The 26,907-nt window shown below is 46.0% G+C and overlaps 1 long non-coding RNA gene across 2 annotated transcripts in view; it reads left to right on the forward strand.

Annotated features, from left to right (window-relative positions):
• Positions 1-8,581: 8,581 nt before the first annotated feature.
• LOC134927568 (uncharacterized) overlaps positions 8,582-26,907 on the forward strand; it is a 47,104-nt gene continuing 28,778 nt past the window's right edge. For both annotated transcript variants that reach the window (XR_010177682.1, XR_010177678.1), the window contains exon 1: positions 8,582-8,683. This is a non-coding gene — a long non-coding RNA (uncharacterized LOC134927568). The remainder of the gene's footprint in view (positions 8,684-26,907) is intronic.

The raw sequence follows: 26,907 nt of genomic DNA on the forward strand, positions 1-26,907 counted from the left end.
TATTTCTCTAGCCAATACCCTGTGGTCTCCAGTCAACTGTGCTAGCCCCTACTGCTGAGGTTTTAAGTCCTGATGGCATCCTAAGTACCAGTGTACATATCTAACACTAAAGGAACACAGGGAGGCTGTTACACATGGAAAACACTCCAGTTGTCTCTACAGTTCATACACAATTGGCTGTAGTTCCATAACAGATGGGGAAGCGTCATGAGGCCAGGACCTCGTGACTTGTGGCATGCTTCCATGAGGCATGACCATGATGCCTTGTCATGAGCATGTGTGCTTGCAGACTAGAATGCCAGGCCTGATTTAGAGCCAAAGTCCATCCTTGAGTATCAGTATGCCGTTAGAATACTTCATAATTCTGACTGAAATTTCTTTTTAATAATTTTTTTTTAAAAATGCTGCTTGCAAAAGTATTGAACCATTATGCTATAGAAGCTCCAAGTTTACACAGATGAAAGCTCTTGCTCTATCAATTAACTCTTTCTTGTTAGCCTTATTGTTGCTAATGATTTTTATTTTTATTTACTTTCTAGTATAGTCAATCTGTTCGTAAACCATGTACTTTATTGTAATTTAGTTATGTATTTTAATGACATTCTCATGAGTTGTGATTTATGATTGCTTTATGTGAGTGGGCGTGGCTTGTGGCCTGACTGAGAGGACGTGTCCCTGGAGAGCTCCTGCTGGATCAACCCCTATAACCCCTTAAACCAGCCTTTACCCTACCTATACATCCCCTATATCATCCCACAAAAGCCCCTGTTACTTAGGGCATTCAGGGAGTGAGCTGCGGAGCCGGAGCACAGGCCTGTCCTGTGCTTGCAGGTTGCGGCCTTCCCTGTGAGGTGAAGCCGGGGCCTCAATTTGTTATCACCCCCGCCCGAGAACGGACGTCTTCCGGCCGCTTAAACACTGTACCACAACTTACCCCGCTGCCCCGCTGCGTGCCCCTTGCCTGGGGAGACCTGACCGAGAGGCCGAGGAGGGACCAAGTGCCCCTGGAGTTGCAGGGCCGGAGCCGAACAGATCTGCGGAGGTCCGGAGGCGGCGGCCATATTGGATGTGGCGTCTGACGGGATTCAGGCGCTACACCATTGCAAACGACCTGCTGGCTGCGGTGACTGACAGGGGGGACTAGCGGAGGGCGCTGGGGGGACGGGGGGCTCTATGTGCCTATAGACCCCTGGAGGCAGTGCTGAAGAAGCCCGTGGGAAGACACACCACGTACTACTGACGGCGGCCATCTTGGAGGTGGCAGGACAGGCCCCTCTTCTCTGCATTGTGCTGCCCCTGCTGGAGCTGTGAGGAAACAAGCTCCCTATTTCAACAGGGAATCAATCCAGAACCTCAACCCTGCAGCTGCTGTTCTTTATTTCTTACACTACATTTCATACACTCACGGAAAAGTGTGTTGTAAATCAGGACGCTCTCCTGTGGATCCCTCTCACTGTTTTAATAGATTAATGGGGCCTAGGTCCTATAAATGATGTAATTTCACGAATGCCTGACTTCCCCCTCACCCGGACCAACTGCTGAACACGTAACATCCCGGTGGACCATTCTTGTTACCACTCCTTAAACGGGCGTTTTAATCTCACCAGATATTATGAGCAGAGCGAACACCAGAACAAAAAAATCAGGAGCTTCACAAGATATTTCGGAACACTTCTCACGCCGGGAAAAACCGACTGAAGCTTCATCTCCATCCTCACCGATGCCCACCCTGATCATGGATCAGACGGATGCACCCTCAACCAAGGCGGACATTCAATCCCTTCAGAATATGATATTAGACCTTAAGAGTTCCTTCACGACAGCTCTCCAGGCAGCGATCGGGGAATTAAAATCTGATATGGCGGCTCTGGACTCCCGCACAACTGCGCTTGAATCACGAGTGGACCATCAACAAAATTTCCACAAGCAAGTGGGTAAGGGAAATGAGCTACCTATCCAGCGAGTTGGAACTCCTTAAGGATAAAGTTGAAGATAGCGAAAATCGCGAGAGGCGGAATAATCTACGCATCCGCAATGTCCCTGAATCTGTTACAACCTCCGAATTGGAACCATACCTTCAACGCTTGTTTCTTTATCTGGTCCCATCGCTCTCAGATTCTGCCATCTCGATAGAGAGAGCTCACCGCGCCCTGAGACCTAAACCGAAGGACTCGGAACCTCCCCGCGATGTTATCCTCCGATTTCTGTCCTTCAAGATTAAAAATAGTATTACACTGGCGTGCAGAAATTCAACCTCAATTTTATTCGAAGACTCCGGATTCAGATCTACCAAGACTTGTCACCGGTGACCATTGCTAAACGACGCGATTTACGTTCTGTTACCTCTACACTGCGCGACAATGGCTACAAATATCGCTGGGGATTTCCTTTTCGCCTCATTGTGGAGATTGATGGCAAAATTCACACCATTCGCTCTCCTGATGAAGGGGACAAGCTGCTTCGAAAATTGCAGCTATCTCCAGCTGCTACCTCATAGATGTGAAGCTCCTTCCGTTTAATTTCTGTGTTTTTGTAACGTTTAGTCTACTTGATTTTGTTCTCAACCTTGCTAAACTGCTATGTAATCCCTGTTTTAGGTACCGTATCATACACAAATGCCCATCTACTTTCTTCTCAGAATGTTCTTGTTGGCGGGACTTTATACCTCACGCATTGCTTTGCTTTTATTTCGCTGTCCTGGTTGGTGGCTCGGAGACACTGCCTTATAGATAGAATACTGGATTGAATCCTTTTCCGATGCCGTGGGGCCTGTCTCTGGCTGCCGACCTGTCCAGCGACTTTACCATTTGCTCTATTGTTATTACTAAGTTGATACTATTTGTTATATGATCGCTTTTTCTTTCATGTTCTGTATCTAGGACTGTCCCGCCCCTGAGGTGGGTCTTAGTTTGCTACACGACGGTCCATCCGTTTTGTTTATTAGTGGTTTCGGGTGGGGGGCGTCAGTGCCCTGTCTTGATACTTCCTCCCCCGAATATTAGGGATTAAAGTTATTTTCAAACATAGTGGGTCAATACCCTCTTCTGTTATATTGCATTTGTATCCCGCCAGTGAGCTCTTTCTTTTTTTTTTTAGAGCTCAACCTTGGCAGCCGAGTATCCTGCCTACTGGATACTACGTCTGCTTTTTTCTTTTTTGTTACTCTTTCTCCTGTTCCCCTCCTCTCTTAGACCCCGGTTACAGTACATCTGTAAGTTGACATCCCTGTATTCACAGATAGATAGATTCATTTATCTAATATTGTTCGTATACAGAATTATACATTTCTATTTTTCTCTTTTTATTTTTTCTTTCTGTCTCTCTCGTCCATATTAGCAGAGTCCATGACCCTAAGGATTTCCAGCGAATTACTCCCTCTTTTGCTTCAACCATGCCGCTAACATGCCTGTCCATTAATGTCAAGGGGCTGAACACTCCCCAGAAGCGCTCTCATCTCCACAGATCTCTTAAAACATTAAAAGGTGACGTGATCTTCTTACAGGAGACACACTTGAAATCGGACTCCCATCCCTCCCTGACATCTAAACAATTTCCCATGGCCTGGTACTCCAATCATACAGCAAAAAGGCATGGGGTGGCCATCCTAGTAAGGGGGTCCGTCCCTTTCCAATTCCTAGACTGTAAACGCGACAATGAAGGTCGTTATGTAATGGTGAGAGGAAAAATTGGACACGAGGCGGTTACCTTGGCTAATCTGTACTCTCCAAACACTGCCCAATCCAAATTCTTTCGCAAGTTTTTTCACGACCTTTACTCATATAGACGAGGTAAGACACTGGTCGGTGGTGATTTCAATATGGCTCTCACGTGCATGGACAGATCCGGCCCCTTGCGTAGTAGTCAAACCCCGAATGCCTCTGTATTACGCAGGAGCATCGCCGAGGCTGGTTTGTTCGATGTATGGCGTTTCCTTAATCCGACCACCAGGGACTATACTTTTTATTCCAATCCGCATGATGTGTACTCTCGCATTGATATGTTCTTGAGTTGTGCACCTCTCTCCCGAACCGCTCGCTTTTCCTCGATAGTCCCACTTACCTGAACTGACCACGCAGCTTTAGCTGCGACATTTGACATTTTTGATATCCCTGACGGTAGACCGACATGGAGACTTAACGAGACGCTATTGAAGATCCCTAAGTTTCAGGACTTAATTAAAACTGAGCTTCGGGAATATTTTGCGGTTAATGTAGAAGGCGACTGCAGTATAGCTACTATATGGGAAGCCCATAAAGCGGTCATCAGGGGATCCATTATCCAATTTGCATCCAGCCGTAAGAGAAATCGAGAAAACCAAATTGCTCTGTTAACGGATGACATTGCGACATTGGATCAGGAGCACAAACGCACACGCTCTAAAAAAACTCTAACCGAACTTTCTAAAGCACGTGATGACCTACAATCTCTTTTGGCGGAGAATATTGAGCGCTCGCTTCGATGGGCTAACCAATCGTTTTACGACAAAAGTAACAAGGCACATACTTTGTTGGCTAATCAATTACGTGCCAAAAAGGCTAACCAATGCATCCATACTATTAGACAACCCTCAGGTAACATTACCTACGACCCCAAAAATATTAATAGTATCTTTTTTGACTATTATAGGACACTCTATAACCTTGATCCCCCGTCCGACCCTTCAGCACAAGCCGACCAGGCACAACAATATCTAGATTCATGCGCTCTTCCTCGTTTAGACGAGGAAACTAACTCTGCTCTCAATGCTGATATTTCTGCTGAGGAAATTGAAGCTGCACTGAAAACCCAGAAACCTTCTAAAGCACCTGGCCCGGATGGCTATCCTATGGTGTACTACAAAACCTTCGCCCCTCAACTCATTCCTCATATGGTCTCCCTGTTTAATAAAATATTACAGGGTACGCCTTTTCACACTGACTCCACGACGTCCCGCATAATTGTAATCCCGAAGCCCGGAAAAGATCCCTCGCATTGCTCAAATTATAGACCCATATCTTTGATAAATGCCGATCTCAAACTTTTTGCAAGGTACTGGCATCTCGCCTGAACGCTGTGTTGCCATCATTAATAGACCCTGACCAAGTGGGATTTGTTCCAGGCCGCCAGGCCTCGGACAACACCAGACGCACTATTAATTTGATTCATCAAATAAACTCGACGAAAACACCAGCGATTGCTTTGGCGCTAGACGCCGAAAAGGCATTTGATCGCATTTCCTGGCCCTTTTTGTTTTCTACCTTATCTACGTTTTGCCTCCATGGTCATTTCATCACTGCAATAGCGGCCCTCTATTCCAACCCCTCATCTACGGTCCTGACCAATGGATTGAGCTCACCTCGATTTAGTTTGAAGAATGGTACTCATCAGAGCTGCCCTCTTTCGCCCCTACTTTTCGCTTTATGCATTGAACCTCTTGCGGCCCGTATCAGACTTAATACTGACATTGGGGGGATTACAGTGGGGCAGAGCTCATACAAAATTTCTTTGTTTGCGGATGACGTGCTCTTGACTCTTTCTAACCCTCTGATTTCTCTTCCTAATCTACAGAAAGAATTACTCCTGTATGGTTCCCTCTCTGGTTACAAAATAAACCACACCAAATCTGAGGCCCTCACATTTAATGTTCCATCCCATACCTATTTGATTTTAACCTCCTCTTTCCCTTTTCTTTGGAGACCCTCGGCTATCAAATACCTTGGCATATTTATTACCAAATCCTACACCAGCCTATACCAGGCTAATTATGTTCCTATGATTAAAACTCTCACTCAAGACCTAGATAAATGGGACCAATTATTCATTTCATGGATTGGACGGATCAACGCCCTGAAAATGAATTTCCTTCCCCGTATTCTTTACCTATTCCAGACCATCCCGATAATGGTGCCCCGAGTGACTTTGGCTTCCTTGCAATCACTGTGCAACAAATTTATTTGGGCTCACCGTAAATCTCGATTAAGACGAACACTGTTGACTAAAAGCGCTACCTCAGGCGGCTTGGGATACCCTAATCTTCAGGCTTATTTTAACGCCAGTCACCTTAACCACATAGTGTCCTGGCATTCCCCCCAAGGGAACAGAAAATGGGTCGATATTGAGAATTCAATATATCAGGGCATCCCCCTCGACTCTCTTCTATGGCTCCCCAAGTTCTGCAGACCAGCCTCGGCCTACTCAGTCCCCACGATTAAATTCACCCTTAGATTGTGGGACAAACTCCGCAGCACCCACAATCTATCTTCATACCCCTCACCTTTAACACCTATTTGGGGTCACCCTGCCTTCCCCCCAGGCTGCGAGCGAAAAATAGCGACCCCATGGCAATCTCAGGGTATCACGAGATTTATCCATGTTAAAGGCCACTCAGCACCGACCTCTTTTGGAGATTTTCAAGAGCGCCTTGGTATTCCATCCTCGTGTCTTTACCATTACATCCAAATTCTTAGCTTTCTCAAATCTCAACTTAAAACTACCCCTCTGAAATCACCCACCTCCTTTGAACATATGTGTTTACTTTCAATTGGCAAAAAGGGGAATATCTCAACAATATACAACTCTATTTTGACTCCAGATCCTCCTGCCCGTGAATCCCATGAACTAGCCTGGGGATCAGATCTCTCCCATCCGTTGGAAGATGATCAATGGGAAGAAATCAGACTGCGCATCGCTAAAGCTTCTATTAGTGTGGCACTTAGGGAAACATGTTATAAGGTCTATACCAGGTGGTATCTGGTTCCCTCCAGACTTCATTCCATTTACCCTACGACATCAAATCTGTGTTGGAGACTCTGTGGAGAGGAAGGCACCTTTTTTCATATATGGTGGACTTGCCCCTCTATCCGCCCCTTTTGGAACATGGTTGGAGCACTTATTGCTCAAACCTGCGGACATAATCTAGATCTCTCCCCTGAAATTGCTTTACTTCATGCCCCCATACCGTCACTACCCAAAACCCAAGACAAGCTTACCATGCAACTCTGCATGGCGGCTAAATCTCTGATCGCTAAATGTTGGAAAGACCATAACCCACCCTCCAAGGCTTTACTGATGTCCAAGATTAACTATATAGCCAGTATGGAATACATTACAAGCCTGAGGAATAACACTGTGGCCCAGTTCCACAACATATGGTCTCCTTGGTACCTCGCACGCTCTTTATTGATGCCCGGTCTCCCCCTCTGTTATTAATACAGTGGACTGTTACCAACCTCTTGCTTCCTTATATGTAATTTTCTCAACGTTCCCCCTCTATTAATATATGTTTTCTTGCTTCTTCTCTCCCTTCCTCCTCTTTCTCTTTCTTGCTTTTATTCTTCACAGGATTATACTCTGTTTTGGTATAGATTCTATACTATAACTGAAAAATAAAATGAGACTGGTCATGTACGCGTTTGGATTTACACAGGGCGCATACTGCTAATACCTGTTGGCCTATATTATCATGGAACTGTCTCTATTGTTCTGATTTGGTATGTAAACTTTTTGTCCTCATGTTCAACATCCCTAACCTGTACAATTTTGTTATTGTTGCTGTTTTGGTTACTGATCACTCTCAATAAAAATTCTAACTTTAAAAAAAAAAAAAATTATGTGAGTGACCATGAGAGATATCATTACGTTACACATGAGACCTAACTCTATAGTAGACACCAGCTGATGGTGATAATTACCGGAAGACAAGGATAAAAATCCCTGGAGATGCTCAGGACATGTACTCTGGGGGTCATTCCGAGTTGATCGCACGCTGCTGATTTTTGCAGCTCAGCTATCAGGTTACTACTGCGCATGAGTATGCACTGCAATGCGCACGTGCGTCGTATGGGTACAAACAGCATTGTTGCTGTGTATTGCTTCTAGGGACTAATCCATTCGCACAACCGATCACAAGGAGATTGACAGAAAGAGGGTGTTTATGGGTGTCAACTGACCGTTTTCTGGGAGTGGTAGGGAAAACGCAGGCGTGTCCAGGCATTTGCAGGGCGGGCATCTGACGTCAATTCCGGGACCGGACAGGCTGAAGTGATCGCAAGGGCTGAGTAAGTTCAGACCTACTCAGAAACTGCAAAAAATGTTTTCGTCCCGCTCGGCTGCACATGCGATCGTACACTTGCTAAGCAAACATACACTCCCCCGTGGGCGGCGACTATGCGTTTGCACGGCTGCAAAAAGCAGCTAGCGAGCGATCAACTCGGAATGAGGGCCTCTGCCTCTTGACAAAGCCGCCCGGTGTGTGGAGAAACGCATTGAGGATAAGGAGGAGGGATCCCTGGAGTTACCGCTGTCAGCAGGGGACGCAGGCTGACTACACAAATTGCCGCTTCTATCTCTTCTACTCAGCTGTCCCCAACATTGCCACACCTGCCGTCTGACACACAGCGGTTCCCTGCATTACTGCACCTGCTGCCATGGGGCCCGAGTTGTCTCTGGGACCCGAGCCTTCCCCTGCACCTAGTTGCTGAGCCCCGGCATCTTTTACCTTTGCAAGTGTGCGGCAGCCACACCTGCTCACCCGGCCGCCAGCTCTGCCTCTCCTGAGTACTAACTAACGCTGGGAGGAGGCGTGGTTGAGTCTGCAGGAACATCCTTGGACCACAACCACTCCTCCTCCCAGCGTTTGTGAGGAGACAAGAGATGGAGCCGGTCCGGCCGGGAGAGCAAATGAGGTGACAGTGCAGCCCCACTGGTGAGTGCTGCGGGGAAGGAGTTCTTTTAAGAAATTCCCTGGGTGGGGGGGGGGACACACACACGGACACGCGTGGCGGCAGCGGCGGGGGGCGGTCCTGTGCCACGGCAAAGAATTATGCTATGGGGCCCCGTCAGGCATAGCCATGCCCCTGTCTGCTGCACAACATCTATCGGCTATACTTAACAGCTCCTGCTATTGCTGCACTCACCGTATGCTATTCAGCGACCACATTTAGTGGCTCTTCACATTATCAGACCAGTCACTTAATACCCAGCGACTACGGAGCACCCGCTGAGCGGGTTCAGTTTCAATCATTGCTGCTCCTTTGCCTGTGAGCCATGAGATGGTGGATGAAGCTATTTACATAGGATATATATGCATGCAGACTGGCAACTTACTACCATTCTGCATACCATTGGTCAGCTATATGAATCCAGCGTAGAGACTGACTGAATATATACTGAGTGTCCCCTTGCTACTACTGACAGTGGTAAATATAGCTGAACATTTATTCAATATTTGACCATCTACTTTAATATTAATCCAAACTCCAGGAATACCCTTGTCACACATACTAACTATCTATATGAGTCTAGAAGATATTCTGTGACTCAACTGACCATTTAAAATGTATTGTCTTATGATTGTTTTTTATGGTCATTGATTTTGTTTTATTATATGTAATAAATTGTATTTTTATTAATGATTGCCTCTGTGGTATCGAGCTCCTACCTAGTATATTCTATATTCTTCATGTCTGGAGTTTGCCAGAAAACATAGTGACCCAGCTAAAACATAGGATATGATTCTTTCATCAGGTAATACAGAAATTTTGCTGTTTTTGTCCATATTCAAAACACTCATTGGGCCTTGGAGAGAGATAAAATGGAGAGAGTACCAGCCAATCAGCTCCCGAACTCTTATGTTACAGACTGTTTGAAAAATGACAGGAGCTGGTTGGTTGGTGCTTTATCTCTCTCCAAGGCTTAGTACATAGACACCTACAATATGTGTAATGTAAACATAATATTGCCCATTCCTCAACAGTGAGAGTTTAGGGTGGCAGCATCTTTTTGTGAGGATGCTTTCCTCAGATGGCACATTCTGTTAAAATTAAAGGACACATGGATGGTGCAAAATACACTGAAATACTGCAAGACAACCTGCTTCAGCCTGGTAAAAATTAAAGCTTCTGAAAAGGTTCCCCTTTCAGCAGGACAATAATCCCAAAATCAAGGCCAGAGCGACAATGACATGGATGAACAAGAAACAGGTAAGTGTTTTACAGTGGCCCAGTTAAAGTTTAGATCTGAATTAAATTGACAGTCTGTGGCACCACAGATACCTACTGCAACATAGGCCACCTGGTGCTTTCCCTGACCCAGATCCCTCTTTCCCACCTCAAGACTACCTTGGGACTCTCACCTCCCAGTCCAGTTTCAGGTAGCTTGCGACACTTATTTGCAGCTGCTCCCTGTGCACCCTATTAAGGGTTGCCACACACACTGCCATCTTTTTTCACCACAGCTATTGGATTACCTTTTTTGTTGCTCCTGGCTCACAATGAGTGCATATTTTAGCACTCTCACGGCAGAGAAGGCTACCTCCAAAAATCTGTCTCATTGCCTCACATCTTAGAGTTACTTTACCTCATCCTTGGTGCTCTAGAGGGGACATCACAGAGTTGGCTCCTGCACTGCAGAGTTGATCCAAACCAGTGTGAGCTGCCCATCTGCATCCAGGGGAGAAGTTCTTAAATTCTTGTTAACCACAAGATGCCCAGATGGACCTTCCAGAGTACTCTTCTGCTGGCATAAAGATTCTTCTCCCATTACTGTGATAGTCAACCATGAGCAGATCTGCAAGACTTGGCTATAACAATATGGCAGAGAAAAGGAAGTGTCACTATTAAGCGACTGCTACTTCCATCACCAATTAATGTACAGTTACCATTATGCCTACTTATTGAAAAAATATTTTCAATTATACCCATGAAGCCTTGCAGAGCAAGAGAACACCTAACAAAGAAACATGCAGACAAAACAAACAAGAATATCTTGTTCTTCCTAGACCTGAAATCATAATTTGAAAAACAAACTACAGTGGGTAAACTATTTAAAAAACGTTCACTAATAAGCAAGTTCTTGCTTCTTATTATTCTTCATTAATAACTGCAAAACTTTTAAACTGAATAGCATTAAATATTATTCCGTCAGCAGTGAAAGGGGGGAGCAGACTACACTGGATGTCAATATCCAAGGGGGTGACACAAAAATGTTGGCTTCTCCTCAGTGACCAGCAAGGCATGACCCCTGTTTGAAGGCTGAAGGCGTGCTCAAGATCTGCTTTGTGCACTATATGACACCAACCAGTGGCGTAACTAGAAATTTTTCTCCCCCAAGCCAAAAAATTCTTCGGCGCCCCCCCCCCCCCCCATAATTGGCACTAGGAAAGGGACAAACATGTGCGCGCCGAAGGCGCGCGCCGCCAAAAAGGGGCGTGGTTTTGTTTAAATGGGCGCGGCTTCGCATAAAGAGGCGTGGCATTGCAGGAATGGACTACCTTATACCCCAGTTTTGCAACCTGCACGCCCAGACGTTAGCCACCACAGGAAAGAAAAATAATCCTGATTCATGCCCCTTCCATTATTTGTCATTTTTCCTCCTTATAGTAATGCCCAGTATACATTATGCCACATACTGCAAAAGCCCTCAGACATTATGCCACACACAATAATGCACATGACACAATATGCACACACCGTAATGCCCCCGACACATTATGCCACACACCGTAATGTCTGTGACACATTATGACAGGAATCGCAATGCCCGTTATACATTATGCTACACACTGCAATGCCCCTGATACATTATAGCACATACCACAATGCCCATGATATAGTATACCACACACCGCAATGTCCGTGATACATTATGACACACACCGCAATGTCCGTGATACATTATGCCACACTGCAATGACCCTGAGACATTATACCACATACCACAATGCCCGTGATATAGTATACAGACACCGTAATGCCTGACACATTATGCCACACACCGCAATGCCCATTATACATTATGCCACACACTGCAATGACCCTGAGACATTATACCACATACCACAATGCCCGTGATCTAGTATACCATACACCGTAATGCCTGTGACACATACCGCAATGCCCGTTATACCCTATGCCACACTGCAATGCCCCTGAGACATTATACCACATACCACAATGCCCGTGATATAGTTTGCCACACACCGTAATGCCTGTGACACATTCTGACACACACCGCAATGTCCGTGATACATTATGCCACACACCGTAATGCCCATTACACATTAAGTCCTACATTAAGGCTTCTAATTACTTTTAAATTACCTGCTCGTTGCCAGGGGTTTCATGCTCTTGGTTCCATGCACGGTGCCAGGGGTTTTCATGCTCAGGGTGTCATGCTCGTTGCCAGGTGTTTCATGCACTCGGTGTCATGCTTGTTGCCAGGGGTTTCATGCACTGGGTGTCATGCTCATTGCTAGGGGGTAGTGCTTGTTGCTAGGGCTGTGCTCCCAGTGCCACATATGTCCTCAGTGCCAGATATTCCCCCACGGTGCCAGGTACTCACATGCCCCTAGTGCCAAATATAGCCTCTCCCCCCAGTGCCACATATGCCCCCAGTGCCAGATATTCCCCCACAATGCCAGGTGCTCACGTGCCCCCAGTGCCAAATATAGCCCCCCATGTGCCAGGTACACATACAGTGCCATATATGCCCCCTCAGTGCCTCCCCAGTGCCATATATGCCCCCTCAGTGCCCCCCCAGTGCCATATATGCCCCCTCAGTGCCCCCCCAGTGCCATATATGCCCCCTCAGTGCCCCCCCAGTGCCATATATGCCCCCTCAGTGCCCCACCAGTGCCATATATGCCCCCTTAGTGCCCCCAGTGCCATCTATGCCCCCTCAGTGCCCCCCAGTGCCATATATGTCCTCAGTGCCCCCCAGTGCCATATATGCCCCCTCAGTGCCATATATGCCCCCTCAGTGCCCCCCGCAGTGCCATATATGCCCCCTCAGTGCCATATATGACCCCTCTGTGCCCCCCCAGTGCCATATATGCCCCCTCAGTGCCCCCAGTGCCATATATGCCCCCTCAGTGCCATATATGCCCCTCAGTGCCACCCCAGTGCCATATATGCCCCCTCAGGCCATATATGCCCCCTCAGTGCCCCCCCCCCTGTTCCATATATGCCCCCTCAGTGCCCCCCCAGTGCCATATATGCATACCTCCCGCAGTGTCCCGCGATGGGGGGGGGGCAGTTGGGAGTCTCCTACAGTCACTGCTCTGCATAGCAGAGCAGTAGTGAATAGACGCTGTGCGCATGCGCACAGCGTCTATTCAGCGCAGACAGTAGGAGAGAGGGCATGCCAGCAGCTCACAGAGCGCTGGGCATGCCCCCTCAGTGACGAAACGGGGGCGTGACCCGCGATCGCGGGTCCTCCGCGAAGCCACGCCCCCTTTTCATAGGACACGCCCCCGACACGCCGGAGACTCAGAGGGACACAGGAGAGGCGCACGCTGTGCCCTCCGTGTCCCTACTTCACAGCGGGGGGCTAGTGACAACAGATTGACATGCGGACGTTCGTCCGCATGTCAATCTGCTCTAAATCAGTGGCGGCGCCCCCGCAGCCCCTCGCCCCCAAGCCACCGCGAGGGCTGCGGGGGCAGTAGTTACGCCACTGACACCAACCCTAGTGACGCAACTGGACACAATCAGTTCCCCTCAGCAGAGATGAAACTAGGATTTTTGTCACCCAAGGCCAAGGAGTTAATTTATGATAAAAGAATGCTGGCCAAACATGTTTCATCCCTTAGTAAGGACTTTTTCAATGGCATATGCAGTCTTGCTCATTGTCGGGGCTTATATACAATCCTGCCCCCATGCCTGGTGCCAGTTTACAGCGTTCCCAGCACTTCCGGGTCTGCTGTTTGCATATGCGCCCTAATTGAACATTAGAGGTGTCCTCTGTCCCATAGCGATTGGATAGTCACATCTACGCATATGCAAACCGTGGACACTAGAGCCCACTGTGCAATAAGAAAGCTGTCCTGTACTACATAAGAGCTGGGTAGGAACTTGTTGTAGTAATTGTTTCCATTTCAAGAATGTCATTTCGGGTGGGACAATCTCACCAAAGTTCTGTAAAATAGCCCAGCTGTGTGCAACTGTAAACACCCAATTTCAAATCACATTTTGTCTCCAACCGTCTCTGTGCCACTCAAATCCCCTTCCAGTTTCAGCCCTGCCCTCAGGGACATCTCTGTTTCAAAAAGGATCAAATAAATCAAGAGGCACATCTAGATTTCAACTTGTGCTATGTTTGTTTGAGGGAAAAAATATTACCTTTCAAAAGTTACTGCATGTTCAGTGATTGGAGCACCATCTATGGTTAACTGGCATAATGGTTTCATCACACATTTAAAAAATAGAGTATAACATGGCTGTTCATTGCATTATAAAGGGCTGGTCACATATGCCTTCCCCTTCTTCCATCAAGCTAAGTTTTTAAATAATACTTTAGTTATTAACAGTAGTACCCCAGTCCACAATATGCCCTGTCAGTAGTGCCCATTCCACAATATTTCCCCACAGTAGTGCACCAGTCCACAGTATGTCCAAACAGTAGTGCCTAGTCAACAATTTGCACCCATAGTAGTGCCCTAGTCCATAACATGCTCCCACAATACTGCCCCAGTGCACAATATGCTCACACAGTAGTGCCTAGTATACAGTATGCCCTCACAGTAGTGTCCCAGTGTTAGGGTCTCCTGCCCTGTGCTGCCACGTCGTCATGGCAACCGGGAGACAAGTGCTAGCGGAGTAACCTGAGCGCAGCTGATACTCCGGTTCAGGTCTTTTGCTGTGCAGTGGTTACAGGCAGGGGATCCGGTGCTGGTTTTTGTGCTCACAGTCTGTGAGGTCTGAGGGGGGCGTGGACAGCACCTGCTTTATAAGGCCTCTTCTCAGGTTAAGCAGATGCTGCTGAATCTTTGTTGGTTAGTCAGTTCCTGAAAGTTAGCCAGTACTGTGTAGCTTTGTATTTGTTGTTGCTTACTGCAAATAGGCCTGGGGATTTGGTATTACACTCTGCCAATCCAGACCTAGCAGTAAGACTGGAGTCAGTCGTTTAGCCTGCTGAGGTTCTTTTGATATTCTGTGAACCCAGCAGGTTTGTGGCTGTACTTTCAGACCTGCCTGCTTAATCCTCTCTCACTGTGCAGGGTGTCCATGTGTCAGTTTAGTGGCAGTAAGCTGTACCTGGGCCCTGCAAGTGAGAATTAGGGTTGTGGAGACTCTCCTTGTGTCTATTATTCCATCTCTGACCAAGGAGTTTACTGCCACACCCGTTGGTAACCCTTTAGGGTTTTGCTGTTGCCCTTAGCAACAGCATTTCGGGTTCTCTACGTATTAAAACACAACATCTTGCTTTTTCCATCTGAGCATTTCTAATACTAGGGAGACACCCAGTTTCTTAGCCTCTGGGCTTCTCTGTTCACTCTGTGTTGGTTTTGTTACCCTATCACCTTCTGTGTACGTTATGTCATATTTCCCAGTCTGTCTGTGAGTTCATTTGTTTTGCATCCCTCTCTGTTCAGACACCAGTACATTCCTGCAGGCACTGGTGTGCATAACAGTTCAAACACCAGTACATTCCTGCAGGCACTGGTGTGCATAACACCCAGTCCACAATATGCTCCACAGTAGTGCACCATGATTAGTATTACCGCCAAATACAGTCTGTGCCCTCTCCCCAACATGTCCCGATTTATAGCTGTGTTCAATAGCAGACAAGAACCTTTGTTTTCTTTCACAATTCCACACCCACCATTGTTCTCCCCTCTCCTCCTCCCCATCTTGCTCTTTACTCTCATTCTGGATTATTCTTATAAAGCTCACCTTTAAGCTTGACTCCACTTCTCTACTGTATTAGAGATGATCAAGGTCTGCTGCTCAGGACGCTCTGCCTCAGTCGGGCCAGCTCTACTTCACAGGAGAGCACGATGTCATGACATCATGTTTATGCTTTACAATAAGTAAGCTCACACAGCAAAGTTCTTGCTTCTCTGCATCAGGCCAGAGGGTTGAAGCTGGAAACCGCCTCCATTGTCTCTGTGTGTCTCCGTAGTCCTCCATGTGGGTACTCATATGTAACAGATTGAACCAGTATGATGCACTCCCCCTAAGTCTATGCATCCAGGGCCATCAAGAGCTGCCAAGGCCCTGGTATGGGGAGGGGTCATGACCAAATCCAGGTGGCATGGCCATGCCCCCACGAAAAAAAAAGTGAAAAAATACTATGTGGCGGCGCTGCATGCTGCATAGGGGTTCATTTGACCTGGGACCCCACCAGGCCCTTCCAACAAGCATGCACCACATCATTTGTCTCCCTCAGCAGCACTGCAAAGGGGGGCAATGTTCACCTCAGCATCTAAATTGTGCCCCCATGGGCCACCCCAGTAAGTTCAGGTCCAAACATACTTCAAACAGGCTCTCAAGACCCACTTCTTCACCAAAACCCAGCCAAATCTCATTCTAACCCTCTGTTCCGCTCTCACTGTCTACCCCATCTGTGTCAAAACTCTGTCTGCCTTTAGAATGTAAGCTTTCTAGAGCAGGGCCCTCTTCCCTCATGTGATTTTCCTTCTCTTACTTAAACCATCTTCAATGGCACCAAATTCCTCAGTTTTCTGCCACCCTGATACTTATTTCAGTGTCTTCTGATGTAGCTATATTTTATGTACCCTGTACTTGTCCTTTGTTATCTTCAACAGTAAATCACTGTTTCCTGTTTTGCTTATTAGCTAATATACTCTGTAATTGGGTGCTGTGGATCCTTTGTGGTGCCATATAAAGGATAATAATAATTATAATCAGTAGCCCCCTGACGGCACCACAGTACATGCCCCTGTGTGGCCACACTGGCTGAATGTGTCTTGAGCAAGTCCTTAGGCTTCCCTGCAAATGATCATTTGTTCCAATTACTGGGTTAATAAAATTAGGAAGATTTTAAATATTTACTTTTGCACACAGAAGTGAGGTGACTTTCTAAAGGTAATTGGGGCATTTCAACAACTTTTTTCATAGTCATTTGGCTTTTTTAGCCACTTGAGCCATCCCAGTGCAATAAAATAAAATCACATAAGCCTGATCTAGTCCATCTTTCAGACATCTTTGATAAATTGAATGAAGTATAAAAAACTGCAAAGTGGAAAAATCCATTTTGTCAAGGCCAAAGGAATAATTACTGCATTCATCGCTAAAATTGACCTACTCAAGAGCAATCTTCAATACTATTCTTAAAATCACTCAGAAATTGTCAGTTTCTTATGATTGAATTAATTAAGAACATTTTTTGATAACTTATCCCACTCTATTTTATATAAAAAGTATATATATTTTTACTATTAAAAATATAGATTTATTTTCCAGAACATCGGTAACCGATATACAGTATTGTGGACATCGCGGTTTTGCATTTACCTGGTGGCTGCTCCACAGGGTAGCTGAGTGCTTCTTCTTTTACATATACAGCAGTGATTGCTACATTGCAGGCACTAGAGGAGGAAACAAGGGCATTTCTGACTGGTTGCATTAAATGTGACCATGTCTGCAACCCTTCCAGACAAGTGGTAGTTTGTCAAGTGCTTTATTAATTCCCTAGTCTTCAAATTATAGTAAGGATATTTAAACGATGGCAGATTAAAAGATAATTTTAAAAAATTCACATTTAAAAAAATGAAAGAAGACATGAAGATCAGATTTAAAGACTCTTATGATATGTAATTTCCAGATTGAAATGAGACATATCTTCAAGGCGTACTGTATTTGGAGTTGACTTGCAGTATGACTGTGACCTTAAGCGCTGCCGCCAAGAAGAGGGTGGGGGCAGGTACTAATGACTAATTACTACCCGGGTCTGGTGGAGGGGCTCGGGTCTGCTGTCCGGCACGCAGCCCCCACTCACCTGGCAACATTACCTGTCATTAGCAAAAAAAGTGTTCCCCAGTCAACATACGCTGCTGTGTGCTGGCTGGGCTGCGGTGGGTGCAGGGAGGCTGGGGGGAGCGATCACACTGATCATACCACACTTTGGATTTCCCCCTTGCTGAGGGGCATGATAGCGCCCCTTAAATCTGCACTAAGCGGCGCTGAATTTTTTTTATTTCTAATTAATTTGTATAAGGGCCATGACTCCCATGATTAGGCTACACCCCCGAACCTGTACCTGGGCTTACCACAGCTTTATATACCCCTGGGCTCAAGTACAGTATTTTTCAATCAAAGTAGTCTGGCAGGAAATTAAACTTTTGATGTTGGCTTTTATCCTGACGTACTTGGTAGTAAAAGGTTTGAGCACATTAAAGCAACTCCTAACCAAATACAGGAATAAACTGCAAATATGTGAAAGGGGTGACCTATGACTGCTGGTTACAGGCATAGAATAGAAATCACTACATTAGTACAGACTCACCAAGCTTAAGGTAGTCATTAACCTTGGATAAGTGTGCCTATGTTTTAAATAATGTTATTTTTATGATTGCTACAAATGGAATGAGGACATCGTTATTATATATTATAACTGCAATCACTTCAGACTCAAGACAGTTAAGTATGCTAATGTTTTTCAATAACTTCAATAATTTGTGTTTTTAAAATAGAATAAAAGACAGTGCAGTCCCACCAGGCTGCAATCAGTAATTAACTATGTCCAATTGTGCTCGTTTTTTTAATAATGCTATTTTTTGTGTTCCCTACAAAAAAACCATAGAACAATAACATAACAGGTGTTCTTTGTGTATTTTGCTAAAAATTCCAGCATTACAAGTGATGTCAGAGTTCCAGTGCCGGCACATTGGACGCCTATCAGGATTATGGCGCCGGGCTTTCGAGCGCCAGCATCTCAACCACCGGTATCCTGACCACATCCCCACTGAGCTTGTATTCAGTGTTGTATAGGTTTATGTAAAAGGCAGAAGGAGGGGGCAGTGGCCATCGAATATATTGCATAAAGGGGCACTAGGCTGAAAAAAGTTAGGACCCATTGCCACAGATAATGTGGCTGTACGCAAACAGTTGTAGGGGAATGGTGAAATGCACAATACTGTTCATGATGCAAAAAATGGAAACAAGAAAGAGGGCCTGTGCCGGCACAACTACTAGCAGCCACAAAAGGAGTGTGTGAGGTTCCTTAAATAGAAAACAATACGCAAAATGAGGTAGCACTTGGGGTTATCAGGATTAAATTATACAATATGAACTGCGGTTATTTCAAAGTAATTGGCATTTATTAAAAATGTTAGCATTTAATATAAGTACAGTATATAATATATGCAGAACTGTATAGTATAAAGCCCCATGAGAAGTCCTTCCAATGGCAGTCTCTGTAATTAATATGAACAATATATTCATATTAATATAAATAAAACAACACAGTCCCAGTTCCTCATTTAAATACAGAGGTTATTAGAAATTCTCAGCCTGCACTGTGAGCAGAGCGCAGGGGAGTGGGCAGTGGGAGAGAGAGATAATACGGGAGCAGGCACAGCATGTTAACACAGACCGCAGCCAGGAGAGGTTCGGGGGTGCCTTCTGCGAATGCACGGCTTGACCACCCCCAGAAACAGCCCTTGCTACCAGGGTCAGATTTCCAGGTGTCTTGACCTGGGTTGTTGTTCACGGACCCTTTTACACCAAGCTGTGACCTGGGTAGACCCGGCAATAGCCCAGCTTATTGCAGCAGTGGAAAAGGGGTTTGAGTTAGAAAGTGTTACAGTGAGGAGTTAGTGGGAATGTGTTACAGTGAGGGGTGAGTATGTGTGATGGTGAGAGATGGGTGGGTATGTGTGCCAGTGAGTGGGAATGTGTGACGTTGAGGGGTGAGGGGAAATGTGATACAGTGAGGGGTGAGGGGGAAATGTGTTACAGTGAGGGGTGAGTGGGTATGTGACAGTGATTCAAAATGTGTGGCAGTGAGTGGTGAGTGGGAATGTGTGATGGGGGCAGCATATACTGACTAGAGGACGGGCGGCAAATACTCTGACTGGACAGTGGCCTGCTAAAATCAGATGGTGGTGAGGTGAATACTGTTCTAGTGACAAAACAGCCCAGCGCTTCAAGGTCCAGCACCACAGCCTCCCTCAGAAAGTTCCATTTAAGATATGATTAATAATAAAGGCATCTCATTTGGTTTATATTAAAATGCAGTTTCCTGCATATCCTGCAATTTTAAAATATATTCCAATACCTTTCTGTGCTACTCAGCTGCCCCAGCAACACAGAAAGGGATAACTTCCCACCCGCTAGTTTTTCAGATGTGCACATGCGTACACAGATTTGGGCTTTCAGTTTCACCAATGTGAAAAAGGTTAAAAAAAATATATATATATATATATATATATATAAAAAATAATCATTAAAAAAATAAATGAAACCTTAATTAATTTCATAAAACATTTTTAAACTGTCCACCATCCCGTATTAGCAGGTACTGCATCCCTTATAATTTCCACTACTTATGCAGCATCAGCATTTTATAGATCTACAATTACGCAGTAACAGCTGTAGAGATTGACAGCCCCTCAGCCTCTCCTTTCCCCCCAGACAATTTATGTAAGGGGCATAAATCAGGAACAAAAATATAGTGCTATGGATTGTGTGATGGGGTTGGGTATGAATTGCCAGAGTTTGGGATCCCTGCAGTCAGAATATCATCTGCAGCATTCCAAAGATTGGAAACCCAACAGGAGAAAGTAAGTATACTTCCCCTCCCCCTACTCCTTAACTCACCCTCCTTGCAGCCTAAACCTAACCCTCTCCCACTCACGCAGTCTAACTCTAGCCCTCCCGGGGGAGGGGGGGTGCCTAACCCTAACCCCCCTCCCTGCAGCCTAAACCTATCTCCCCGGTGCTGCTGCCTAACCCTAATACTCTCCATGCGGGTGTCAGGATTCCAGTACCAGGATGTTGAACCTGTTTGGGATGCTAATGTTGGCATTCTGACTAGTGTTGGGACTCCAGCGTCCTGACCGGATCCCATTTGTGGAGGGGGGGGGGGGGGGAATTGGTGTATTGCTTAGGGTCATCTGCCTCTGTGCCATCACAATAAGGAGGGTAAACCTGCCTCTGTGCCATCACAACAAGGATGTGACTCCCCCTCCAATTGGGATTGGCCACAGATGATTTAAAAGTCTCAGCTTTCAGTTACTTAGCTTGCCTTGACAGAGCAATGAAGCAAAATGCACATTCGAGTTCTCACTGCCTGCAAACACACAATCAAGATTAAGCAAGACTAGAGATATGCACCAGACCACTTATGCTGGATTTTTGTTCCTAGAATATTATTAACCTCAATAACATTAATTTCCAGTCATTTCCAGTTAATTTTAGATAGTAGTAGTATACACATCCTCAATTTCTATTATCCCCTCATCATCATCTTTACTTGTAGTGCTCCCCACATGTGCAGATGGTGCAGAAATGGTGGAAGGAGGGGAAAGAGGCTTCTCTATGAAGACAGTGTGAGAAATGTCAGACTCACACATAGCTAACGTGGACACCCCCAAACGTTCCTCAGGAATATTTGACGATTCTGAACGCAGTTTGTTTTACAGCTTTAGTGGGTTTAATTTTTTTGACACCTCTTCTAGACTCTGAGTTAAAAGTTCTTGCATTGTCATGAGAAACAGAAGATGAACCCTCACTTACAGTTGCAGAACAACCACTCAGAAATAAAGGCCAAGGACTGAGCCTTTCCTTGCCACTGCATGTGGTAAATGGCATGTTGGCAATTTTATGTGTTTCTGCACCAAAACTTCCCTTTATAAGAGGTGTATTTTTATTTAAAACTGTATACTGGGTTTTTTATTTTAAATGCCCTGACTTAGACCCATTATGCCATTGAACATTGGCTTTAATAGATGACGTTTCTGGACTAGCGTCGTCATCATGACTGTTGGCACTAGTATTTGGTTGCTCTTCTCTAAACTGATAGTTGTCCATTTGCCAAGTCGCAGATCACTGAATGGATTACAGGGTTTATAGATTCATGTGAACAAAATGCACTTGAGTAAAGCGCACCAACCAACCAGTACAAAAATGATATATATATATATATATATATATATATATATATATATATCTTGTTTATTTATTTTTTGTTATTTTGATTTTTTCTACTTTTAAACCTGCAGCTTGGTTCCAACTGCATGGATCACAGGGTTTATAAGCACACCAACCAACCAGAATAAAAGCAATATAGATACATAGATAAATATTGTTTTTCTATTTGGAAACTTAGAGCTTGGTTCGCACTGCATGGATCACAGGGCTTATAGATGCACATGAAGAAAGTGCACCAAACATTATAATTTACAGCAGAGTATAGTGCAGCACACGGCAGCATGCCCCCTATACACAGTCACTATACAGCACAGCCACTTGTGAGTCTGAACACAGCACAGCCAGTATAGCAGAATATTGCTCAGCATGCCGCAGCGTGCAGCATGCCACCTATACACAGTCACTGTACAGGACAGCCAGTATAGCATAATATAGCACAACACACAGCAGAATGCAGCATGCCCCCTATACACAGTCACTATACAGCACAGTGATTTTGCAGTATTATTACAATGATTTTGCAGTATAATTCCATTGATTTTTTACGTATAATTCCAGTGATTTTGCCATTTAATTCCATTGATTTGGACGTATAATTCCAGTGATTTGGACGTATAATTCCAGTGATTTTGCAGTATAATTCCAGTGATTTTGCCATTTAATTCCAGTGATTTGGACGTATAATTCCAGTTGGAATTGTTTGTGTCGCTTGGTTTAGTCATACAGCTACCTCATTGCACCTCTTCTACATCTTTGCATGAGGTGCTGTTTGGGGCCTAGTTTTTGAAAAGTGCCATCCTGTCTGACACTGCAGTGCCACTCCTAGATGGACCAGGTGTTTGTGCTGCACACTTGTGTCGCTTGGTTTAGTCATACAGCAGCCTCGGTGCACTTCTTTTTCTTCTTTACATCATGTGCTGTTTGGGGACTAGTTTTTTAATAGTGCCATCTTGTCTGCAACTGCAGTGCCACTCCTAGATGGGCCAGGTGTTTGTGCCACACACTTGTGTCACTTAGCTTGGTCATACAGCCACCTCGGTGCAAATTTTAGGCCTAAAAACAATATTGTGAGGAGTGAGGTGTTCAAAAAAGACTGGAAACGAGTGGAAATGAATGTTATTGAAGTTAATACCGTAGGAGCAAAATTACCCCCAAATTCTGTAATTTTAGCTGTTTTTATGTTTTTTTTTTCAAAAAATCATCCAGATCCAAAATCAAAACCAAAACACGGAAAGGGTGGTTTTGGCAAAACCAAAACACAAAAGTGGAATTAGAACCAAAACCAAAACACAACACATGAAAAGTGCCAGCCGCACATCTCATTTCTCTGACGTCCTAGTGGATGCTGGGAACTCCGTAAGGACCATGGGGAATAGCGGCTCCGCAGGAGACTGGGCACAAAAGTAAAAGCTTTATGACTAGCTGGTGTGCACTGGCTCCTCCCCCTATGACCCTCCTCCAAGCCTCAGTTAGATTTTTGTGCCCGGCCGAGAAGGGTGCATGCTAGGTAGCTCTCCTGAGCTGCTTAGAGTAAAAGTTTAAATAGGTTTTTTTATTTTCAGTGAGACCTGCTGGCAACAGGCTCACTGCATCGTGGGACTAAGGGGAGAAGAAGCGAACTCACCTGAGTGCAGAGTGGATTGGGCTTCTTGGCTACTGGACATTAGCTCCAGAGGGACGATCACAGGCTCAGCTTGGATGGGTCCCGGAGCCGCGCCGCCGGCCACCTTACAGAGCCAGAAGAGCGAAGAGGTCCGGAAAAATCGGCGGCAGAAGACGTTCCTGTCTTCAATAAGGTAGCGCACAGCACTGCAGCTGTGCGCCATTGCTCTCAGCACACTTCACACTCAGGTCACTGAGGGTGCAGGGCGCTGGGGGGAGCGCCCTGAGACGCAATAAAACACGTTTTAAACCTTATATGGCTAAAGAAATGCATCACATATAGCTCCTGGGCTATATGGATGCATTTAACCCCTGCCAGTTTTCCTAAAAAAAGCGGGAGAAAAGGCCGCCGAAAAGGGGGCAGAGCCTATCTCCTCAGCACACAAGCGCCATTTTCCCTCACAGCTCCGCTGGAAGGACGGCTCCCTGACTCTCCCCTGCAGTCCTGCTACAGAATCAGGGTAAAACAAGAGAGGGGGGGCACTAATTGGCAGATAATACAAATACAGCAGCTATAGAAGGGAGAAACACTTATATAAGGTTATCCCTGTATATATATAGCGCTCTGGTGTGTGCTGGCAAACTCTCCCTCTGTCTCCCCAAAGGGCTCGTGGGGTCCTGTCCTCTATCGGAGCATTCCCTGTGTGTGTGCTGTGTGTCGGTACGATTGTGTCGACATGTATGAGGAGGAAAATGATGTGGAGGCGGAGCAATTGCCTGTAATAGTGATGTCACCCCCTAGGGAGTCGACACCTGACTGGATGGTCGTATGGAAGGAATTACGTGACAGTGTCAGCACTTTGCAAAAAACTGTTGACGACATGAGACAGCCGGCAAATCAGTTAGTGCCTGTCCAGGCGTCTCAAACACCGTCAGGGGCTCTAAAGCGCCCGTTACCTCAGATGGTTGACACAGACCCAGACACGGATACTGACTCCAGCGTCGACGGTGACGAGACAAACGTAATGTCCAGTAGGGCCACACGTTACATGATCACGGCAATGAAGGAGGCTTTGAACATTTCTGATACTACAAGTACCACAAAGAGGGGTATTATGTGGGGTGTGAAAAAACTACCCATAGTTTTTCCTGAATCAGATGAATTAAATGAGGTGTGTGACAAAGCGTGGGTTTCCCCCGATAAAAAACTGCTGATTTCTAATAAATTATTGGCATTATACCCTTTCCCGCCAGAGGTTAGGGCGCGTTGGGAAACACCCCCTAGGGTAGATAAGGCGCTCACACGCTTATCAAAACAAGTGGCGTTGCCGTCTCCTGATACGGCCGCCCTCAAGGAACCAGCTGATAGAAAGCTGGAAAATATCCTAAAGGGTATATACACACATACTGGTGTTATACTACGACCAGCAATCGCCTCAGCCTGGATGTGCAGCGCTGGAGTGGCTTGGTCGGATTCCCTGACTGAAAATATTGATACCCTGGATAGGGACAGTATATTATTGACTATAGAGCATTTAAAGGATGCATTACTATATATGCGAGATGCACAGAGGGATATTTGCACCCTGGCATCAAGAGTAAGTGCGCTGTCCATTTCTGCCAGAAGAAGTTTATGGACACGACAGTGGTCAGGTGATGCGGATTCCAAACGGCATATGGAAGTTTTGCCGTATAAAGGGGAGGAGTTATTTGGGGTCGGTCTATCGGACCTGGTGGCCACGGCGACGGCTGGGAAATCCACCTTTTTACTCCAGGTCACCTCTCAGCAGAAAAAGACACCGTCTTTTCAAACTCAGTCCTTTCGTCCCCATAAGGGCAAGCGGGCAAAAGGCCACTCATTTCTGCCCCGGGGCAGAGGAAGGGGAAAAAGACTGCAGCAGGCAGCCTCTTCCCAGGATCAGAAGCCCTCCCCCGCTTCTGCCAAGTCCTCAGCATGACGCTGGGGCTTTACAAGCGGACTCAGGCACGGTGGGGGCCCGTCTCCAAAATTTCAACGCGCAGTGGGCTCACTCGCAAGTGGACCCCTGGATCCTGCAGGTAGTATCACAGGGGTACAAATTGGAATTCGAGACGTCTCCCCCTCGCCGGTTCCTGAAGTCTGCTCTACCAACGTCTCCCTCTGACAGGGAGGCAGTATTGGAAGCTATTCACAAGCTGTATTCCCAGCAGGTGATAATCAAGGTACCCCTCCTACAACAGGGAAAGGGGTATTACTCCACGCTGTTTGTGGTACCGAAGCCGGACGGCTCGGTGAGACCGATTTTAAATCTGAAATCATTGAACACTTACATAAAAAGGTTCAAATTCAAGATGGAGTCACTCAGAGCAGTGATAGCGAACCTGGAAGAAGGGGACTATATAGTGTCTCTGGACATCAAAGATGCTTATCTCCATGTCCCAATCTACCCTTCTCACCAAGGGTACCTCAGGTTTGTGGTACAAAACTGTCATTATCAGTTTCAGACGCTGCCGTTTGGATTGTCCACGGCACCACGGGTCTTTACCAAGGTAATGGCTGAAATGCTGATTCTTCTTCGAAGAAAAGGCGTCTTAATTATCCCTTACTTGGACGATCTCCTGATAAGGGCAAGGTCCAGGGAACAGTTAGAGGTCGGAGTAGCACTATCTCAGGTAGTGCTACGTCAGCACGGGTGGATTTTAAATATTCCAAAATCGCAGCTGATTCCAACAACACGTCTACTGTTCCTAGGGATGATTCTGGACACAGTCCAGAAAAAGGTGTTTCTCCCGGAGGAGAAGGCCAGGGAGTTATCCGAGCTAGTCAGGAACCTCCTGAAACCAGGACAAGTGTCAGTGCATCAATGCACAAGGGTCCTGGGAAAGATGGTGGCTTCTTACGAAGCAATTCCATTCGGAAGATTCCATGCAAGAACTTTTCAGTGGGATCTGCTGGACAAATGGTCCGGATCGCATCTTCAGATGCATCAGCGGATAACCCTATCTCCAAGGACAAGGGTGTCTCTCCTGTGGTGGTTGCAGAGTGCTCATCTTCTAGAGGGCCGCAGATTCGGCATTCAGGACTGGATTCTGGTGACCACGGATGCCAGCCTGAGAGGCTGGGGAGCAGTCACACAGGGAAGAAATTTCCAGGGCTTGTGGTCAAGCATGGAAATGTCTCTTCACATAAATATCCTGGAACTAAGGGCAATTTACAATGCCCTAAGTCAAGCATGGCCTCTGCTTCAGGGTCAGTCGGTATTGATCCAATCGGACAACATCACGGCAGTCGCCCACGTAAACAGACAGGGCGGCACAAGAAGCAGGAGGGCAATGGCAGAAGCTGCAAGAATTCTTCGCTGGGCGGAAAATTATGTGACAGCACTGTCAGCGGTGTTCATTCCGGGAGTGGACAACTGGGAAGCAGACTTCCTCAGCAGACACGACCTCCACC

The sequence above is a fragment of the Pseudophryne corroboree genome, chromosome 1 (assembly GCF_028390025.1).
Source record: "Pseudophryne corroboree isolate aPseCor3 chromosome 1, aPseCor3.hap2, whole genome shotgun sequence".
Taxonomy (NCBI): Eukaryota; Metazoa; Chordata; class Amphibia; order Anura; family Myobatrachidae; genus Pseudophryne; species Pseudophryne corroboree.